Source organism: Camelus bactrianus, chromosome 3 (genome assembly GCF_048773025.1).
Source record: "Camelus bactrianus isolate YW-2024 breed Bactrian camel chromosome 3, ASM4877302v1, whole genome shotgun sequence".
NCBI classification, from domain to species: domain Eukaryota; kingdom Metazoa; phylum Chordata; class Mammalia; order Artiodactyla; family Camelidae; genus Camelus; species Camelus bactrianus.
Window position 1 is genome coordinate 158604126 of NC_133541.1, and position 18354 is coordinate 158622479.

At 41.5% G+C, this 18354-nt stretch overlaps 1 long non-coding RNA gene across 1 annotated transcript in view; it reads left to right on the top strand.

Moving 5' to 3' along the window:
• The window catches only part of LOC141577210 (uncharacterized), a 59197-nt gene extending 45834 nt beyond the window's left edge, over nucleotides 1-13363 (top strand). Inside the window, exons 3-4 of the long non-coding RNA XR_012506025.1 lie at nucleotides 9489-10605; nucleotides 11435-13363. This is a non-coding gene — a long non-coding RNA (uncharacterized LOC141577210). The remainder of the gene's footprint in view (nucleotides 1-9488; nucleotides 10606-11434) is intronic.
• The last annotated feature ends 4991 nt before the right edge of the window (nucleotides 13364-18354 follow it).

Here is an 18354-nt window from a genome sequence, read left to right on the forward strand (position 1 = left end):
GTAGCTTCTCCCAAGTGGCCCAAATGACTGATATTGATTTTCTTAATTCGTAGGAAATGGTATGTGACAGTAGGAGAAAAAGGTAGTAAGAAATTGTTTGGAAAACTAGAAAAAAATTCAATTCTTCCCCAGCTGGGGGAGCGTAATCCCTGTCACACACTCCACTCACTGCCTGTCACCTCCTCCCTGCCGACTCCGTGTTCAGAAGCCACTCTGAGCCTTTGAAGAACATTTTGCCTCATGGCACTGTTGACTAGGACCTGCGACCTCTCTGTCCCTGGTTAACAGTCTATTCAAAGCCATTTAAATTTTATGCAGGCTCCTCCGCTCAGATGTAAGAATAGCCTCTTTAAACTTCTTGATGCAGCGCCTTAATGTTGATCTTGTGAAGGAAACCTAGTCAAAACCTGGGATGTATGCACATAGTGACCGTAAACTCAGCACTTTGTGAAGTTCAGAATCAGATGGGTGGGAGACTCAGGAAAGGCTTTTTAAGGTAGAAAGGGGAAAGTGAAAGGACGCAGGCTGTGTAAGACTGAAACATCTCGGTCCCAGCCAGCAAGGCACCTGCGTTCAGGATGGTGGGTGGAGAGTGCAGAGTTGTCACAAAGAAAGAAGTGGTGGGATGGGAGGGAGGACAGTTAGGTACTTTACTGGGGAGGGAAATAGTGGGCTGAACATTTCCTGGTTGAACAAGAGGACTGTGACATGATGTGCTTGTATTTTGGAGAGAAGGGTTTTGTGGGGACAGGCCTAGGGAGAACGCTCTGTGGCTGGGGATTCAGCACAACAAAGAAACATAGAGAACCGGGCAGACCCCAGGGCCCCTGCTGGGGGAGAGGCTGCCCACCAATTCGAGCCCTTGGGGCTGCTTCTGTCCCTTAGCCGGGGCCTTAGAGCTCCCTTCACAACCCAGTCCTGTTGATACTAGAAAAAATAAGTGGGGCATGAGAAGGGCTGTGTCCCAGGCTTTGGTTGAGCCCCTTGGGTGTGCCCTGCCAGATGTGGTTACTTGGCTTCATGCAGGAAAGTATTCAAGGGCAAGCCACTGTTGAGTAAAGGTAGATTTATTCAGAGAGATTTGTTGAAAGGCAAGAGATATTCCACGATGTGTGGGGGTTTGATGCTCAGATTAAAAGTAGGTACACACTCCACAGAGTGTGGGCCTTCTCTGAAACGGGAGAGAGAGGTGTGACCCCTAGGCAGTGCTGTGTTGCTTGTATTCATGGGCTTGGTGGTTTCATATGCTAATAAGTAGAAGGACCAGCCTAAGGGCAAGGGGCTGGAATTCACAGGGAGTTGGCAATTTCCCACCCTTTGACCATTTTTGTCTAGCCTTGGGACTGCCATGGTGCCTGGGGGCTTGTTATTCACCATGTTACTATTACAATGGGTGTGTAATGAAGCTCAAGATCTGCTAGAACTTAAATCTCTTCATCCTGAGCCTCAAGGCCTATTGGGGGTTGAATCCTTCACCATTTTGATGTTAATTGCTTTGGCCTTCCTTGAATGGCTGTGCTCTGCCCCCTTCCATCCTGTCTCACTGTGATGACACAGAGAGAACAAAGGCCCGGCCCTGGCTGTGCTCCTGCATTTAACAGGGGGAGGGGTGGGGTAGGCTGAGGATGACTCTGGGTGGTGTGAAAGATGTTTCAGATTTTCCCATGTGGGACATGGGGACCTGCCAGCTGCACCGCAGATTTATCTCACGGGCATTATCGCTTGTGTCACTCATTTGTTTCTATTTTTCTTTTTTTTTTTTTAAGTATTTAATCTAAATTTAATATCAGGTTTTTTTAGGAAACAAATTTCTCTTTTTATTTTCTTTGGGGCTCTTTTGGGGGGGGTAGGTAATTAGGTGTATTTATCTGTTAGTGGAGGCCTTGGGGCTTGAACCCAGACCCTGTGTATGCTATACACACGCTCTAACACTGAGCTTTACCACCCGCCCCTTCATCTTTTTCTTTTTGCTTTAGCTGCCAAAAATCTTACAGCTGAATTTCTAGTCGGCCTTTAACACTTACCCTGACTTCATGGCATCCATTTTTATGACTTTACCTCCCCCTGGTTTCATTTAAGTATTGAATCTCCATTTTCTTTTCACTCTCACTTTTGTCTTTTTGTTGTTATTGTTGTTAAGCTGTGTTTAAAAAATTGTTTAAATTCTCTTGTAGCAGGAGGCTGAAAGTAAATAAATATGTAAATAAACATCACACTTAAATGCTTTTATACATTCTAAGCTGTTTAGTAGTTCCTTAAAAACTGGACTGATATTAAAGTTATAATATTTTTACATTATTTTTTAATTTTTTCAAAAGGTATAGCTGATTTACAATATATGTTTCAGGTGTACAATAGTTGCTCCATTTATAGTTATTGTAAAACATTGACTGTATTGTCTATGTTGTAAGATACATCCCACTAGCGTGTTTATGTTACATGTAGCAGCTTGTATAAGAAAGTTGGGTAACACAGAGTCTGGGGCATTGCTGTGTCTGACTCAGGTTCCAGGTCACCCTGCCTGTCAGACCCCAGGCCCTCACAACTGTCTGCAGGGCAGCGAGTGGAGGCAGCTCTCATCAGCGCTGGTACCAACCTCTGAGTGGCAGTGACAGCAGTGACTGTCTGTGGACGTGCAAAGTGTTGTTCCAGGAGATTTACATGCATTTCTTCATTTATTATTTAAAGCCCTCCTGTGAGGGATCGTTTTATGTTTTTAATGAATAATACACTTTATTTTTAATTTGATAGACTTCAAACTTCCGGAAAATTTACAGGAGTAGTACAATGAACACTTAGATACACTTCACCTAAAAGGGCAGTATTTGTCCTTTTGTGTCTGGCTTACTTCAGCATACTTTTTAAGGTTCATCCATGTTGTAGCCTGAAACAGTAATTTATTCTTTTGGTTTAATAATATCTTTTTTCTTTTTCTTTTTTTTTGTTTTTGGTCTATTTTAAAATAGTTTCATTGAAGTCTAGTCAGTTTATAATGTTGCATCAGTTTCTTGTTTACAGCACAACACTTCAGTTATATAGGAATATACATGTATTCATTTTCATATTCTTTTTCAACATAAGTTACTATAAGATATTAAACATATTTCCCTGTACTATACAGTATAAACTTGCTGTTTATTCTATACATAATCAGTATCTGCAAACCTTGAACTCACAAGTTATCCCTTCCCACACCGTCTCCCCTCTGGTAACCATAGTTTGGTTTCTATGTCTCTGTGTCTGTTTCTGCTCTGTAGATAAGTTTCTCTTTCTTTTTTTTTTTTAAGATTCCACATATGAGCGATCTCATATGGTATTTTTCTTTCTCTTTCTGGCTTACTTCTCTTAGAATGACATTCTCCAGGTCCATTCATGTTACTGCAAATGGCATTATTTTATTATTTTTTTATGCCTACGTAGTAGTCTATGGTATAAATATACTGCAACCTCTTTATCCAGTCATCTGTCAGTGGACATTTAGGTTGTTTCCATGTCTTGGCTATTGTAAATAGTGCTGCTGTGAATATTTGGGGGAAGGTGTCTTTTTGAATTAGGGTTACTTCTGGATATATGCCCAGGAGTGGGATTGCTGGGTCATAGGGGAAGTAAATTTTTTGTCTTTTGGTGAATCTCCATACAGTTTTCCACAATGGCTCCACCAAACTTCATTCCTAGCACAGTGTAGGAGGGTTCCATTTTCTCCACAGCCTCTCCAGCATTTATTGCTTGTGAACTTCTGAATGATGGCTATTCTGACTGGTGTGAGGTGATACTTGATTGTAGTTTTGATTTGCATTTCTCTGATAATGATATTGAACATTTTTTCATGTGCCTATTGGCCATTTGTATGTTTTCATTGGAGAAAAGTTTCTTTAGCACTTCTGCCCATTTTTGGATTGAATTGTTTATTTTTCTTTCTTATGAAGTGTAAAAGCTGTTTATATATTCTGGGAATTAACCCCTTGACAGTCTCATTGAATGTAAATATTTTCTCCCATTCCATAGGCTGTCTTTTTGTTTTGCTTACTGTTTCCTTTGCTGTGAAAAAGCTTGAAAGTTTAATTAGACCCCACTTGTATATTTTTGCTTGTATTTCTATTGCTTGAGTAGACTGCTCTAGGAGAACATTGCTGAGATGCATGTCAGATGTTTTGCCTACGTTTCCTTCTAAGAGGTTTGTAGTGTCTTGTCTACATGTTTAAGTCTTTAAGCCATTTTGAATTTATTTTTGTGTGTGCTGTGAGGGAGTAGTCTAACTTCATTGATTTACATGCAGCTGTCCAGTTTTCCCTACACCATTTTCTGAAGAGGCTGTCTTTACTCCATTGTATGTTCTCACCTCCTTTGTCAAAGATTCAATGACCAAAAGTTTTTGGGACTATTCTTGATAATTTTTTTACCCATTCATTGATGGATGGACATTGTTTGTAACTTTTGGCTACTCTGAATGATACTGCTATGAATATTGATGTGCAAATTTTTGTGAGAATATGTTTTCATTCTGTTGGCTGTACAGTTGGCCCTCCATATCTGTAGTTTCCACTTCATGGATCCAGATGGCTGGTTGTAAAGGGACTCGAACATCGTTGGATTATGGAATCCAGGGTGGTGGGTTCCTGAAACCAATCCCCCGAGGATACTGAGGGATGACCCTATATGTAGGAGTAGAATTGCTGAGCCATATGATAACACTAAACTTTTGAGGAAACACCAGACTTTTCCAAAGAAGCTGCACCATTGCCCATTTCCAATGGCTGCATATTGAGGGTTCCCATTCCTCTGCCTCCTGACCGACAATTGTTATTGTCCGTGTTTCGATTATAACCATCCTAGTGGGTGTAAAATGAGATCTCATTTTGATTTTGATTTGACTAGTGATGCTGAGCATCTTTTCATATGCTTATTGGCCATTTGTGTATTTATTTAATTCCTTGGTAAATTTAAAAATTGGGTCGATTTTCTTTGTATTGGTCAGTTGTAAACATTTTTTTTATATCCTGGATACTAGTCTCTTATTAGATATATGCTTTGCAAATTTTTTCTACTATTCTGCAGATTGTCATTCCACTTTACTTTTTTTAAACATTAAGACAATTCCTTTATAGGGGAGGTAATTAGATTTATTCATTTATTTTATATATTTATTTATTTTTTGCCAAGCATGCACTCTATCACTTGAGCTACCCACTTCCCCTTTCATTTCATTTTCTTGATGATGTCTTTTGTAACAAGTGGTTTTAATTTTGATGAAGTCCAGTTTATCTGGTTTTTTTTTTTATCACTTCTGCTCTTGGTATTGTATCTAGGAAACCATAACCTATCCTAGGACCACAAAGATTTATACTATGTCTTCTTTTAGAAAGTTTATAGGTTTAGATTTTACGTTTCTGTCTGTGATCCATTTTCAATTAATTTTTATTTGTTATATACAATAGGGGGTTTCAGATTCTAAATTCATTCTTTTGCCTGCAGATACCCAGCCTTCCCTGCACCATTCGTTGAATAGACTATTCTTTCAATGCAGTGTTGTTGGCACACTTGTTGAAAACTGATTGTAAATATAAGATTCCCCCCTGGAATTTTTACTGTGTCTCATAGATTTATGTACCCAAACTTATGACAGTACCATAATGACTTCAGTACTATAGATTTGTAGTAACATTTAAAGTGAGTCCTCCCACTTTGCTCTGCTTCTTCAAGATAGCTTTGGCTGTCCTGGGCCCCTTGCACTTCCATATGAAATTTGGGATCAGTTTTTCAATTTTTGCAAAGAAGTCAGCTGGAATTTTGATAGCGATTCCACTGAATTTGTAGATCACTTTGGGGAGTCTTAACATTTTTAACAATATTGTCTACTATTCCATGAACATGGGATGTCTTCCGTATATGTAGATCTTCTAAAATTTTTTCAGTGATACTTCAAATTGTTCAATGTACAAATCTTGTAAATTTTTGTTAAATGTATCTCCCATTTTATTTTTAATGCTGTTGTAAATGGAAAGGCTGAGCTTCTTAAGGGTGGGACTATATATCAATTTGTTTATTTCTAGGATTCCTACACATCAAATACACTAGGTTTATATTTGCTTCATAAATCTATCCACAACTCTTCCCTCCCCTGTGTTTTAAAAAACCAAGACCCAGGTTAAGCTACCTGAACACCTATGTGGAAGTGAGAAATGAGACCCTTGGTTGGGGCTTTGTGCAGATGATACTGAGAACTTATTTAGGATGGCTTCATCTTAATTTCTTTTAAACAATCCTTTCAGTGTATATAGTCAGATACATTAAGAACATGCTCTTTTGATGTACAGAGGAGCTAAGACTATCATTTTCAAATAATTTCTAGTGAGAATGTTGTACTTGAAACCTAATTTGTATCTATCTTTGAAGATTTATGTTTCAGGAGCTTTGACTAAAGAACACCTGTCTTTATTCAATAACGACAACTAAATGCTCAAACAACATGTAAGAGTTTGAGCTGTAACTGGAGGCAGCGCTTACCTCTCCCAATACACTTGTGCTGATCAGCTCAAAAGGGTTCGTCCAACTGTTTGTCAGTAGTCTGTTGGACAAAGCCATAAATCATTGATTTAAGGTTGCTGGAATGCAACATATTCTTATTAATACTAAGTAAGCCCATATTGAGTGCTTACTGTATGTTGGGAATTGTCCCTCAGACTCACATGAGTTTTATTTCTCTGAAAACCTTACATATTTCCTTGTTATTCCCACTTTACAGATAAGGAGACTGAGGATTATGTCTTCTCTCTTTTTGGGGGAGCTCATTATCAATGACTGGAAGTTGTAAGGAAAAAGATATTGATTCATCCTGAGAAAATATTTTTCTGAGAGTCAGCATTTTAGAGGGTGACCACTGAAGAGGGTGATCATTGTTAGAGTGAGACGAGCCCCGTGTTGTACGGAGTCAGCATCCCAGTCCTGGACACGGCACTGTGCTGCGTGGTGGGTGAGGCGGCGTGGCCGCGCAGGGAACGAGGATGCCGGGCCGTTGGGCTGTGCTCAGGCCTGGTGAGGCTTTCTCTGAAGAGCAGTGGACCATCATTGACAGATTTTAATTAGGGGAGTGGGGTGCTCTCGTAGATCACTTTTGTGTTTGTAGAATGCTTGCAAACATTCAGTAGGCTCGGCAGAAAGTGATGTGACGAATCAGAGTAGGGTGGCTGCGAGGTGTAGCAGTGTTCAATTTTCAAGTGGTTTTCAGTCCCATGTTTGTGGCTCAGTAGACGTGTCACTTTTGATGACGCACTCAAGGAAGTGAAACAATTTATTTAATCAATTGAAGCAGTGATGTACCCAATTCCCAGGACTGTTGTGGAGATCCAGTGAGATAACATTCGCACAGTGTGCAGCGTGGTCCCCAGCCCAAAGTCAGTGCTGAGGGAGTGCCTGTGAATACCTGGTAGGTCAGGTGTCGGTGGTGGGTCTCGGTGACTGAGGAAATCTGAGCCCTGAAGGAGGGGTCCAGTCACATCTGTGAGTGATGGGCCTGAGCTGGGAGGGTCAGAGAGACCTTCCCTCCCAACCAGGGGCCCTGGGCAGGACGGCTATGGGAGGAGCACCGTGAAGTCAGCTCTTTTCAGGTGGAGTTGGAGTTGCTCTTGAGACATCTAAGTGCAGTGTCACGAGCTCACAGAGGAGGTCTGGGCCCGGGCTGTGCATTTTCCTATAATCTCAATCCCTGAGGACGCCGAGGTATTGATCGCTGAACGTGAAGTATTCTTTACAGGACAAGTGAATAGTAGTATCATCTCTGTCATCAAAGCTCACGTCTCTTTATTCATAACCCACTTTGTTAATTGGATACTTACAGGGCGGTTCTTCACCGCCCTCCCCTAGGCTCAGGCTCCACAGTAAAGAGCTGGTGAGCCTCCCTCTTTTCCAGAAGTAGACACATTTAGCTGGTAGCCTTCTATACCTCGCCAGACTTAGAATTTTAATTTGTTGTTTTAATTCTATTATCTGTTGGTCATCTCCTGACAGGAGAGACGTTTTACCTCATGGTCATGTTTCAATTAGCTGTTACTGAGAATTGCTGATCTGATCCATAGTGTATGTATTATATTAACTTTGTAGAGTACTTATCATTTTTCTTTCTTTGCCCTTAAATTTTGTTTGCCCCTTCAAGTTTCTATCCTATTTCGGGCCTTATTTTTTTTAATTAAAAAATGTGTGTTAGTAGTTAAGAAAACAAAAGCAAAGAAACAATGCACATGATACCTAAGTTTAGAAAATATCTATTGTGTTTTCTGTCTCGGCAATGGAGTGTTCTAGAAACTCGTGAAAACGTTCATTACACAAGTTCCTTAAAATTCTGATTAAGAAATAAATCCTTCCTTCCTCATCTTTCAAGCTGCACAGCTAATTTTCAAGAAAGTGAGGGGAAATCCTCAGAATCCAAGTCATATCAGAAAGCAGGGATTCTGGGAGATACGTGAGACTTAGAATCCCTGGGGTGCCGGTTGGCTCCTGAACTGAGTGTTAGTTGCCCTGGCAGGAGGGCGGGAGGTGAGCCCCGGGCCTCTCACACTGGGAGTTGGATGGCTCATCCTATGTAAGGCCAAGCACATCCTGAGAATCCTGTTTAATAAAGGGTGAATTAGAAAGAAAGAAAAATATCATTCCTCAAGGCAAGAAATTAAGGAAAGTCAATTTTGGGGGATGCAGGGAAAAATAACAAATCCAAAGTAAGGATTTAGTTTAAAGCTGTTCTGGCATGAGAGTGACCACAATCTCCTGGCAGAAAATCACAGCTCCTCCCGGAATGAGAAGTTGTGTTTTGAATGAAACAGTGAACAGCCATTCCTAAAAAGGCCTCCTGAGTCTTCTGGATCAAGATACTAGACCCAAACAGCTCTCTTCCAAGGTCTCATTTAAATAACCAGAAAGGTTTTAAAGGAAAGAAGCCATAATCATAGTTCTATTTATTGACATTAGTATATGCTAGGAATTCAGAGGTGACTATGGAGTTGTCTCCTCTTTTATGGACCTTACTTTCTGTTTGACATAGTTGGGGAGCTGGGTGGAGGGAGGTTTTAGTCTGTTGCAATTAGCTAGGAAAGGAAATTAAGAAAGCAGTGAAGGGTGGGTGAACTTTTTAGCTGAGGACAGTCCTGTTCATTTGGCTTTTAATTGCAGGCTCGATGAGTTTTCACTGGAGGGAATTGATCTTACAGAAAATGGACTTAACTCAGGCCTCTTCAGAATGGACAAATGAACCTGGAGAAAGACAGTCAAATCTGTGCAGACATTGAAGTTCACGTGAACGTGCTGTATCCCTGAGCCAAAGATAGGACAAGTAGGCAGCACTTCTTGAGGACAGAGGGGTGGTTTTTAAGGTTCTCCAAGAATGAATCCCAGGGAACCGGGATGGCCAGTTGTCAAACTGTGACTTTGCTTTTTGGACGGTGTGCCCACCAAAGGTATTTTCCGTTTATTAGTTTTCATTTCTCTTAAATACATCTCAGGTGATGAGGACGTGGGCACAAGCATTGGACGCCATGTCGAAGAGACTTTGGATACCTGCCTAGAAGCGCGGGCACAGCTGCGGCTGCGTCATACATCTTGCCGCCCACCCCGTTGCCCGGCTCCGTGATCACGGCAGGGTGGTTCCTTGATGACCTGTCCATCTCCTTTGTGACATTGTAACCCACCAAAAACCGGAGCGTATTAGCTTGGCTTTGTTCTTTTCCATCCTTCTCTTTGAATGGACTGATAGTGGACCCAGTTATGTTAGCAGATGTTTTACAAGTAGGGCTCTCAGTACAAACCTTGTAATCCCCGCTGTGTGATCTAGAGAAGAAAGTTACATTCTTTCCAAATTGTTTTGATGCACTTATGTGGGAAAATGGTGTACGTTTGAATATGTATTTCCTCTCTGAATCATCATGGCTAGAGATGAATGTGGGCAGACATGGAATGTGTTTTCTGTATTTGAACTGTATGGTCCCCTAAATTCTCCCCAGCTTTTTAAAGTCATCACTGGAGTGTTACCTCCAGAGTGTCCCAAAGCATCCACCACTGCCTGTTCTTCAGACACTGTGAGTTTCCAAGTTGGAGAAGGCTGCTAGCTGGTGAGGCATTCTCTGGCACATCTCTGGCTGGCTGATGTGGGCGTAGCACCCAAGACTTGGCAGACAGTAACTAACCACGATCACTTCCATTTCTGGGACACTCATGAAGGATTTTATACGTATGCTAGTGGCATACGTTATTTCAATTAGTTTTCCCAACAATCATAATTAGATTTTTTCACCTCTATTAATAAGTAAACTGTCAAAGCGAGTGACGTGCAGACTTTGGACTGGAACACGGGTCTTTCTGATTCCAGTCTCTGTTCCCTCCCCGACCTATCCTTCCAGATGGCCAGGAGACTCTTCCTCAGTCTTGAGTTTCCTGCTGATATTACCACTCTCTTTGTTTCTAGGAGAGGAAAAGAAGTCTAAACTTACTTTCCAGTTGAAAATGGAATGGAGAGTTAACGTTGGAAGCCGGGAGAGTCTGTCCTGTGATGAAGCGGCCTCCTAGCCACTTCCACTGGGACGTCACGTCACTGTCTGGGCCCCTTGCTCAGCCTGTGCACAGGTGACAGCACAGATGTGCCGAGCAGTCCTCCCGGACAGGGCAGTGGGTTGGAAAGGAGTTTGGGGATTTGGTTTCATTTCATAGGTTTCTGAGGGCCTTGGCCTGGCACTTCGAGTGAGATCATTCCCTGTCCCACATACTCGTGCTCTGGGCCCGTGCAGACCTGATGTGGCCTCAGCCTGAGGCTCAGGGCCCGTGGTGAAGTGGAGAATTTTAGTCCAGGGTCTGTGGAGGCTCTGACAATTCTGGGTTGTGGGACATTGTCCAGGATGATAATAATTCCTCCCCGAGATTCAGATTTCCTTGCCTGTGAGCCGGGGTAGTAATAGTTTCTGAAATGATTGTAATGATTCAGTAACGGGCACAGCATGTGCTGCCAGGTAGCTGGTGCTTAAGGAGCAGAAGTCGCAGTCACTCTGTCAGCCTCTCACTGTGTGCTCTGTGCTTTGAGAAGATGTGTATTTGGTGAAAGTCCTGCCCAAATACTAGGGTGTAGATGAAACGTTGTTCCTTTACTTTCCCTTTCTTTTGCTCCTTCCTTTCTCTGCGTCTCATGTGTAGGGAGCAGATTCCTCTGTTTCAGGGAATACAGGCCTTTCTAGGAAAAGGACAGGATGAACGTGGATAGGTGGGGCCGGAGGGGGTCTGGAGCATCTGCACAGCGCTGCTTCCCTGCATTTCTGCATCCGGTCCCATCAGTGCACGAAGTCAGCCTTCCTCTTCCTTCCTGTGTCATCAGGTCTCTGTTTTATGGGAAAACATTTTTACGTGTCTTTTTTCACTTACATGTTTCGTTCAGATGCTTGTTGCTTTTCTCCCTGTGCTTCAGCATTCCTAGGAGAGAATTCAGCAGTGCAGCATCCTCTCCGAGCTCTATGAGTTGATCGGCTTCCACCGCAAGTTCGCCTTCTTCAAGTGGGTGGCCCCCGTGCAGCGCGAGGCCCCCGGCATCCCGGAGCCTGGCGGGAAGGCCTGCTACCGACTCCTTCTGCAGACGCTTCCAGGCTACAGTCTGTCACTGATTCTGCAGGACTTCAACAAAGGTTTTGGGACTAAAACATTGCTTCAGTCCGATTAACCATGCCTTGTTTGGGCCCTGCTCTCCTGTCTCAACAGGGTGAATTGTGATTCGTGTAGAGCAGGACACAGCAGACTTTTTTCTGTCAAGGGCTTGGGAGTCAATATTTCAGGATCTGCAAACCTCCTGATCTCTGGTGCAGCTGCTCAGCTCTGCTGTTCAGACGCCAGAGCAGCCGGACAGTCCACACACCCACAGAGCTTTATTCACAGCAGTGGCTGGGGCTGGATTGGGTGTATGAACTGCAGTTTGTCCCCACAGCCTCCTCAATATTGACGCCTGTACCTGAGCGTGCATTTGCGACAATGGGTGAACCTACACTGACACGTCATCATCACCAAGAGCCCATACTTGACACTAGGATTTACACTTGGTGGTGTGCACTCTGTGGGTTTGGACATATGTACAATGACACGTTTCTACCATCACAGCATCATACAGAGTAGTCTGTCTTAGTGACCCTAAAAATGCTCCTTGCTGCACCTCATTCATTACTCCTTCCCCTCTAGCCTCTGACAGAAACTGATCTTTTAGTCTCTGTGGTTTTGCCTTTCCCAGAACACCATACAGTTGGAAACAGACAGTTGCAGAATCTTCCCAGATTGGCTTCTTTCACTTAGTAATATGCATTTAAGGTTCCTCCATGTCTTTCCATGCCTTGATAACTCATTTTATTTTAACACCATAAATAGTCCATTTTCTGCCTGGACCACAGTTTATTTATCCATTCACCTACTGAAGAACAGCTTAGTTGTTTCTGAGTTCTGGTGATTATGAATAAAGCTGCTATTAACATCTGTATGCAGATTTGTGTGTGGAAGTAATTTTCCATTTTGTTCAGTAAACACCAAGGAGCACAGTTGCCAGATCATATGGTAGGAGTACGTTTAGTTTTGTAAAAAATTGCCAGACCGTCTTCCAAAGTATCTGGGCCATTTTTCATTCCCACCAGCAATGCAAGAAAATTCCTGACGCTCCACATCCTCACCAGCGTTTGGTGCTGTCAGTGTTCTGAGTTTTGGCAGTTCTGACTGGTGTGCAGTGATAACTCGCTGTTTCAGTCTGCAGCCCCTTGATGACAGATGCTGTGGAGCATGTTTCCATAGATTTCTTTGGCATCTAGTTTCCATGTTGAGGTGTGTGTTGAGGCATTTTGCTCATTTTTTAAGCAGGTTATTCATTCTTCTTGTTGAGTTTAAAGAGATTTTGGTGTATTCTGGATATCAGCCCTTTATCAATGTGTCCCTGCCCTTCACCTGCAGCACCGGAGTTGTCCTTTGGGTCTCAGTGGAGTGTCAGCTCTTCAAAGAGGTTCCCTGTCTTCCCTCACCTAAATACTGTCCTTGAACTTTTCACTTTCATTGACTCACTTTGTTCTTTTTAAATAGTATTTCCCATAATTTGTAAGTACATTAAAAAAAAAAGGCAATGATTGAACACTGCCTCCCCCACCAGGCTGTGTGCCCTGTGAGAGCAGAGACCCTGTCCCCACTCACCATGTCCCATGACAGCACATGTCACATGTCCATGTAAATGTGTGTAACGTGGGGCCAAACCTGATGAGCAGCTATGACGACATGTGTTGGCTACCATTCATTGAATAGAGTTTGTTTCTTGATCTTAATTTTAAATCACATGAATGAAACATGTTTCTTTTGAAAAATAAAACAACAAAGCACACCTCCATGTGATTGGTACTTTCTACTTAGCCTTCTGACCCAGGAGGGGACGTTCACCATCATTTTGTGGAGGAGGTTGGGGAGGTAAAGTAGGAGAGTGAGATCAAATAAAGTAAAAATGATAACAATCAGCTGGCTTTATTTTCACTAAGACAAATGTTACTTTAAACCATACCTCAGCTGTTGTTCTGTTGTTTTAAACACTTCTCATAGAATTAAATGGAAGCCCACTAAACCCTGAAAGGGAAATTATGTGCTCAGGTCCTGAAAAGTGTTTATGTCTATTTCTTGAAATGCACATTTTCCCTGCTGGTTACAGAAAGTCATGGCGGGAACACAGTCGTGAGCTGTGTGTGTCTGCCAGCTTCACGGGCTGCTCACTGTCATTTTCATTTTCTTGTGTTGCAGTGTATGAAGGTTTTCCATCAGACTGTTTGCTCAGCCCCTTCCTGAATGAGGGATTGAATTTTCCACAGGAAATCTTATGGAAGAGAGTGACAAGGCACATGGGTTTCCCAAAAAGCAATAGTTGTTGCAATAAACTCTCACATTGGTGAACTTTTTGAATACAAGCGAGTTGAAAATTTTATCACTAGGTCATATGCCACAAATCTGTCTTAAGAATAAAAAGATTCAGATTTTATAGAAGAAGCAGTTTGAATCAAGTATAAATTACAATTTGTACACTAGTTGGTGTTAGAACATGTACTCACTCTTACCATAATTGCCTGTGGTAGGAACTGGATCATTATTTATTTATTTAAAAAAAATCCTCAAGGTTCTATTTGCCTCATTCTTGATGCGGCAGTGCTGAGGTTAGTTAAGTTGGGACATTTAGAATTCTTGGCTAGGTTTTCAGGACATTGATTTCAGCCTCTTTATCTTTTTTAGAATCTCTTCTTTGTGTCGGTCTTTGGTCTTTTGACAATGTGGAAATACTGCACAGATCTGTCTTTCCCTTTTTCCTGTCTTTATGGGAAAAGATTTCTGTAAGACACACTACTAGGACATTAAGCATTTTGTGTGGGGTAAGTTTGGTCGGCTCAAAGGATTTCAATTAATACGTATTAATACTTGCTATTCAGCTAATGATAAGAAAATTATAAAATAACTTAAGTATACATCAATAAATATAGTACAATAAGCCCATCACCCAGATTAAGGAATTCACAAACATTTCCATATTTCCTTTATTCAGACCTTTGTTCTTTTACTTGTCCTTTGTTGAAGTATTTGACAGCAAATTCAAGAAAACATGTCATTTTACCCTATGTACTCAAGTAGGCATGTCTGAAAAATGAGGGCCATTTCTTTGATCAGGTTTTTCCATTTGACTTATGTGCTCGTTAAGTACCAGCTGTATCAGGCATCTCACTAGGCATTAGGAATCCTTGGGGCAATGAGACAGTTCTGGCTCCCAAGGAAGTTAAGGGCTGATGGAAGAAACCAACACAGGAGCTTAGGTGCCTCACCTAAGGTCCCTGCGGGATGACACCAATTGGAAAAAATTTGTGCACAATACAGTGGGATTCACAGAAGGGACTGGTCAGACTAGTAGGGCAGGCCGTGAGAGAGGCGGTCAGCAGGGCTACAAGAGGAGGAATCATTTGATCAGAATCTGAAATCTTTTCTGCCAACCTTCCTACCAAGCCCTAGGGCTCATCACACACAACCCTGTGCTGTAACTGTTTTTGATTCCTGTTACCACGTCTCCTTCAGGCAGGATTTTAAGGTGGAAAATATTTAAAATCAGTAATTGTTGCCAGAAGGGACATAGAACAAAGAACATGGAAACAACACAAATGTCCATCAGCACATGACTGGATAAAGACAAGGTGATACATATCTACAATGGAATACTACTCAGCCATAACAGATGCAATTTGCAGCAACATGGATGGACCTGAAGACTGTCATTCTAAGTGATGTGGGGTGAAAAGAGAAAGAAAAATGCCATAAGACTTCATTTATGAGGAATCTAAAATTAATAGCAATAATAATAAGACCACAAATGAACTAATTGTTATTTTGATTTCTTGAATATGCTTAAGCAGATATGACTGTCCTTTGTGATTGGATTACCATATTCTGTTTATTATTCTTTTGTAGTTGGCTTTATTCCTCTGGTAACTATGTAAGCTTAAAAATCTGAAACTCTAATCTGTTCTTAGAAACAATAATTAGTACATATATGTAACTAAAAAAATGCAGTATACTCTATACATGTATTTACATGCAACGTGTATGTGGAGTTGAACTGTAATAATTATACCTAATAATACTGAAAAAGGAAAAAAATAAAATAATATATAAAAAAATCTAATCACCCCTCTTTAAATATTAAAACATTCAGTTCTGAGATTCTGTGAAAGACAGCATGGAAGTAGGTTTTTAAGATTTTCTCCTTGTTCCTCGGTGAGCAGCCTGGGCTGCACAGCTTGGCCGCCACAGGCACCCAGGACTTGCCGGCTTGCTCCTCACTTGTTGGGAGGAAGATTAGCTGATTCAGGAATATTTATGCTCTTAGAAGTTGCTGAAAACCCCACAGAGCTTCTGTTTACATGGAGTGTATCTGTCAATATACCCCATTTTAGAAATTTGAACAGAAAATTTAAACCCAAGAACTGACAAGCACACGCTGCCCCAGCACGTGGTCAAAGCAGTGCTGTCACGGTGGCGTGTGTTGGTTCTAGAAAAAATGCACCATACACTCAAGAATGAGGGTGAACCCACAGATCTCATCTCAGCAATGCTATGAAGAGGTGGGACCCAAAGCCCCTAAAACAGTGCTGAAGTCCCCAGATGTCCCAGAACACACAGAGCCATGGGACCAAGAATCCAGTGTCTCATGGATCATCAGCCGTGGAGACCGCGTCCTGGGTCAGGAGAAGCAAAAGTAGGGATACCAGGCACACAGTCCTATTACAACAAAGCTTTAAAGGTGTTGAATTGACTAAAAGAGTGGCAAAGATTTGCATTTAGAATACTACATTTCCTCTCCTGGAGACGTTAAAATGATAACACTGATTAACAGAGGATGATTGTAATGGATTAACTATGATACTGATGACATGAGCTGCTCACACTAACCCTGCACTCAATGTAGACTAAGCCTTTTATGCACATACTTCATTAGGTCTCCACATCCCTGCAAGGTGGCATTAAGCACTCATACAACCATGAAATCAGTGACTATAAAACAGTCACAAGGCTTTCTCTGCAGCATGAGGTAGCAAAACAAGCAAGGATTTTCAATGACAAAATCCAAAATCATATATATTTGGGAAAGAAAGCAAACAAAACACAGAAGGACAATAAAACAAAAGAGCAGATGGAATGGAAACTTTTATTGAAGAAAGCAATGATTGATTCAATTACAACAGGTAATGTCCCTGGTATAATTGAACCATCAATCCAAATTTTTGGAATAGTGAGTTGTGAAATTACTGTCTCATTTAATATTGGAATTCCTAGTTGGACCAATTTGATATACATCACTGGTGTGATGTTATCTATTTAGGTAAATAACAATATTCATATTTTTTAAGGTAACAGGAATCATAACACAGGACTCCAGATTTAGAGAGAGAATTCAAACAACTACTATCATACTCCATCCAGTAAGGACAAGTGTCCCTGCGTCACCAAAACAATGAGAATTTGCACACAGAAAACACATTTCTCCAGTTGTGACAAATACAAGACCGTGAACCATGAATTACGAGAAGAAGCAACTGTTTAAATGCCATGGGCAAAATTTTTTATCATCTTGAAAACATCACTGATGCACTAAATAAGAAAAAAAATTGTTTTACTAGCAAATCTAACTGACACAGGGGATTTTCCAAGTGAGAAGGTAATTCCAAAAATTGCAGTAAAATGAGTTAAGATGATCTGTGCAGTGACGGAGCTGATATTAAACTGACCAGCATCACGATTTCCGGTTTTACACTTGCTCTCTTCTTGTCACCTCTGACACAAGAATGCATCATATGATTTTTTTCTTTAGGGAAAAAAAGATAAATAAAAACTAACTAGAAGATGTGGTATGGAAAGCAGTAATGAAGTTGTCTAACCTAATAATGCAGCCAGTGTAATGTAGCACTTATTCGGGCACTAGAATTTTTTAAATCATGATTTATTTTATATCCTATTTCTATCCTAAAGGAGGCACTTAAAGTTTTCTACTTTATTCAACATATCTTGTGGGGGTTGTGATATACACTGGTATGGCAGTTTTCAGAGATTCAAAATCGCCTCTGTGGTTGTGGTCAGGAAAGGCAAGGCTCCCTCAGAGCTGAGACGGAGAAGGAATCCCCGGAGTCAGCCCCCGGGCAGCTTCCGAACTGCATCTGCTTGCACTTGGCACAGGACACCATCAGCAAGTGTAACTCTGACAAGGAGATTTCCCCGGGGACCTGGGAGGTGCTCTAACATTCTGAAGCCACTTGTTTCCCATTTAGGTAAGTCTTGGAAAAACAGTTTATTAGAAGTGACTCCCTTTGTATGTGCCTTTTGTCCTGAGAGGTCACTAATTAGCATAAATATAAAATACCCCATAATATAAGAATTTAGGTACCCCATTTTTCCATCTACCTGTCTATTTGTTTATCATATTTATACTTAGGTTACACTTTCCATGATGTTCAATTCCGGGCACCAAAAAAGAAAGGTTGCAAAATATTTCTTATAAAAAGCGGGAATGGGTCTAAGGTTTAAAAACCACTACTGCTAACAATAAAAGCCAGATAATATTTTTAACCTCAATTGCATCAGACCTTCCCGAATTCCTCCCTTAAGTTCACTGTTAAAACAATAATGGAATCTCTGTCCTTCCAAGACTCGGGCCTGATCGCCACCCATCCAGATATCTTTCTGTGGGTCCCTACTTGTCCTCGAGGCCCCCAAACACAACTTACGGGTTGAAATTTCTTCAGTGTTCCTACTGTAGGGGAAACCTGGAAGTCCCAGGCACTGTCCAGGAGTCACACC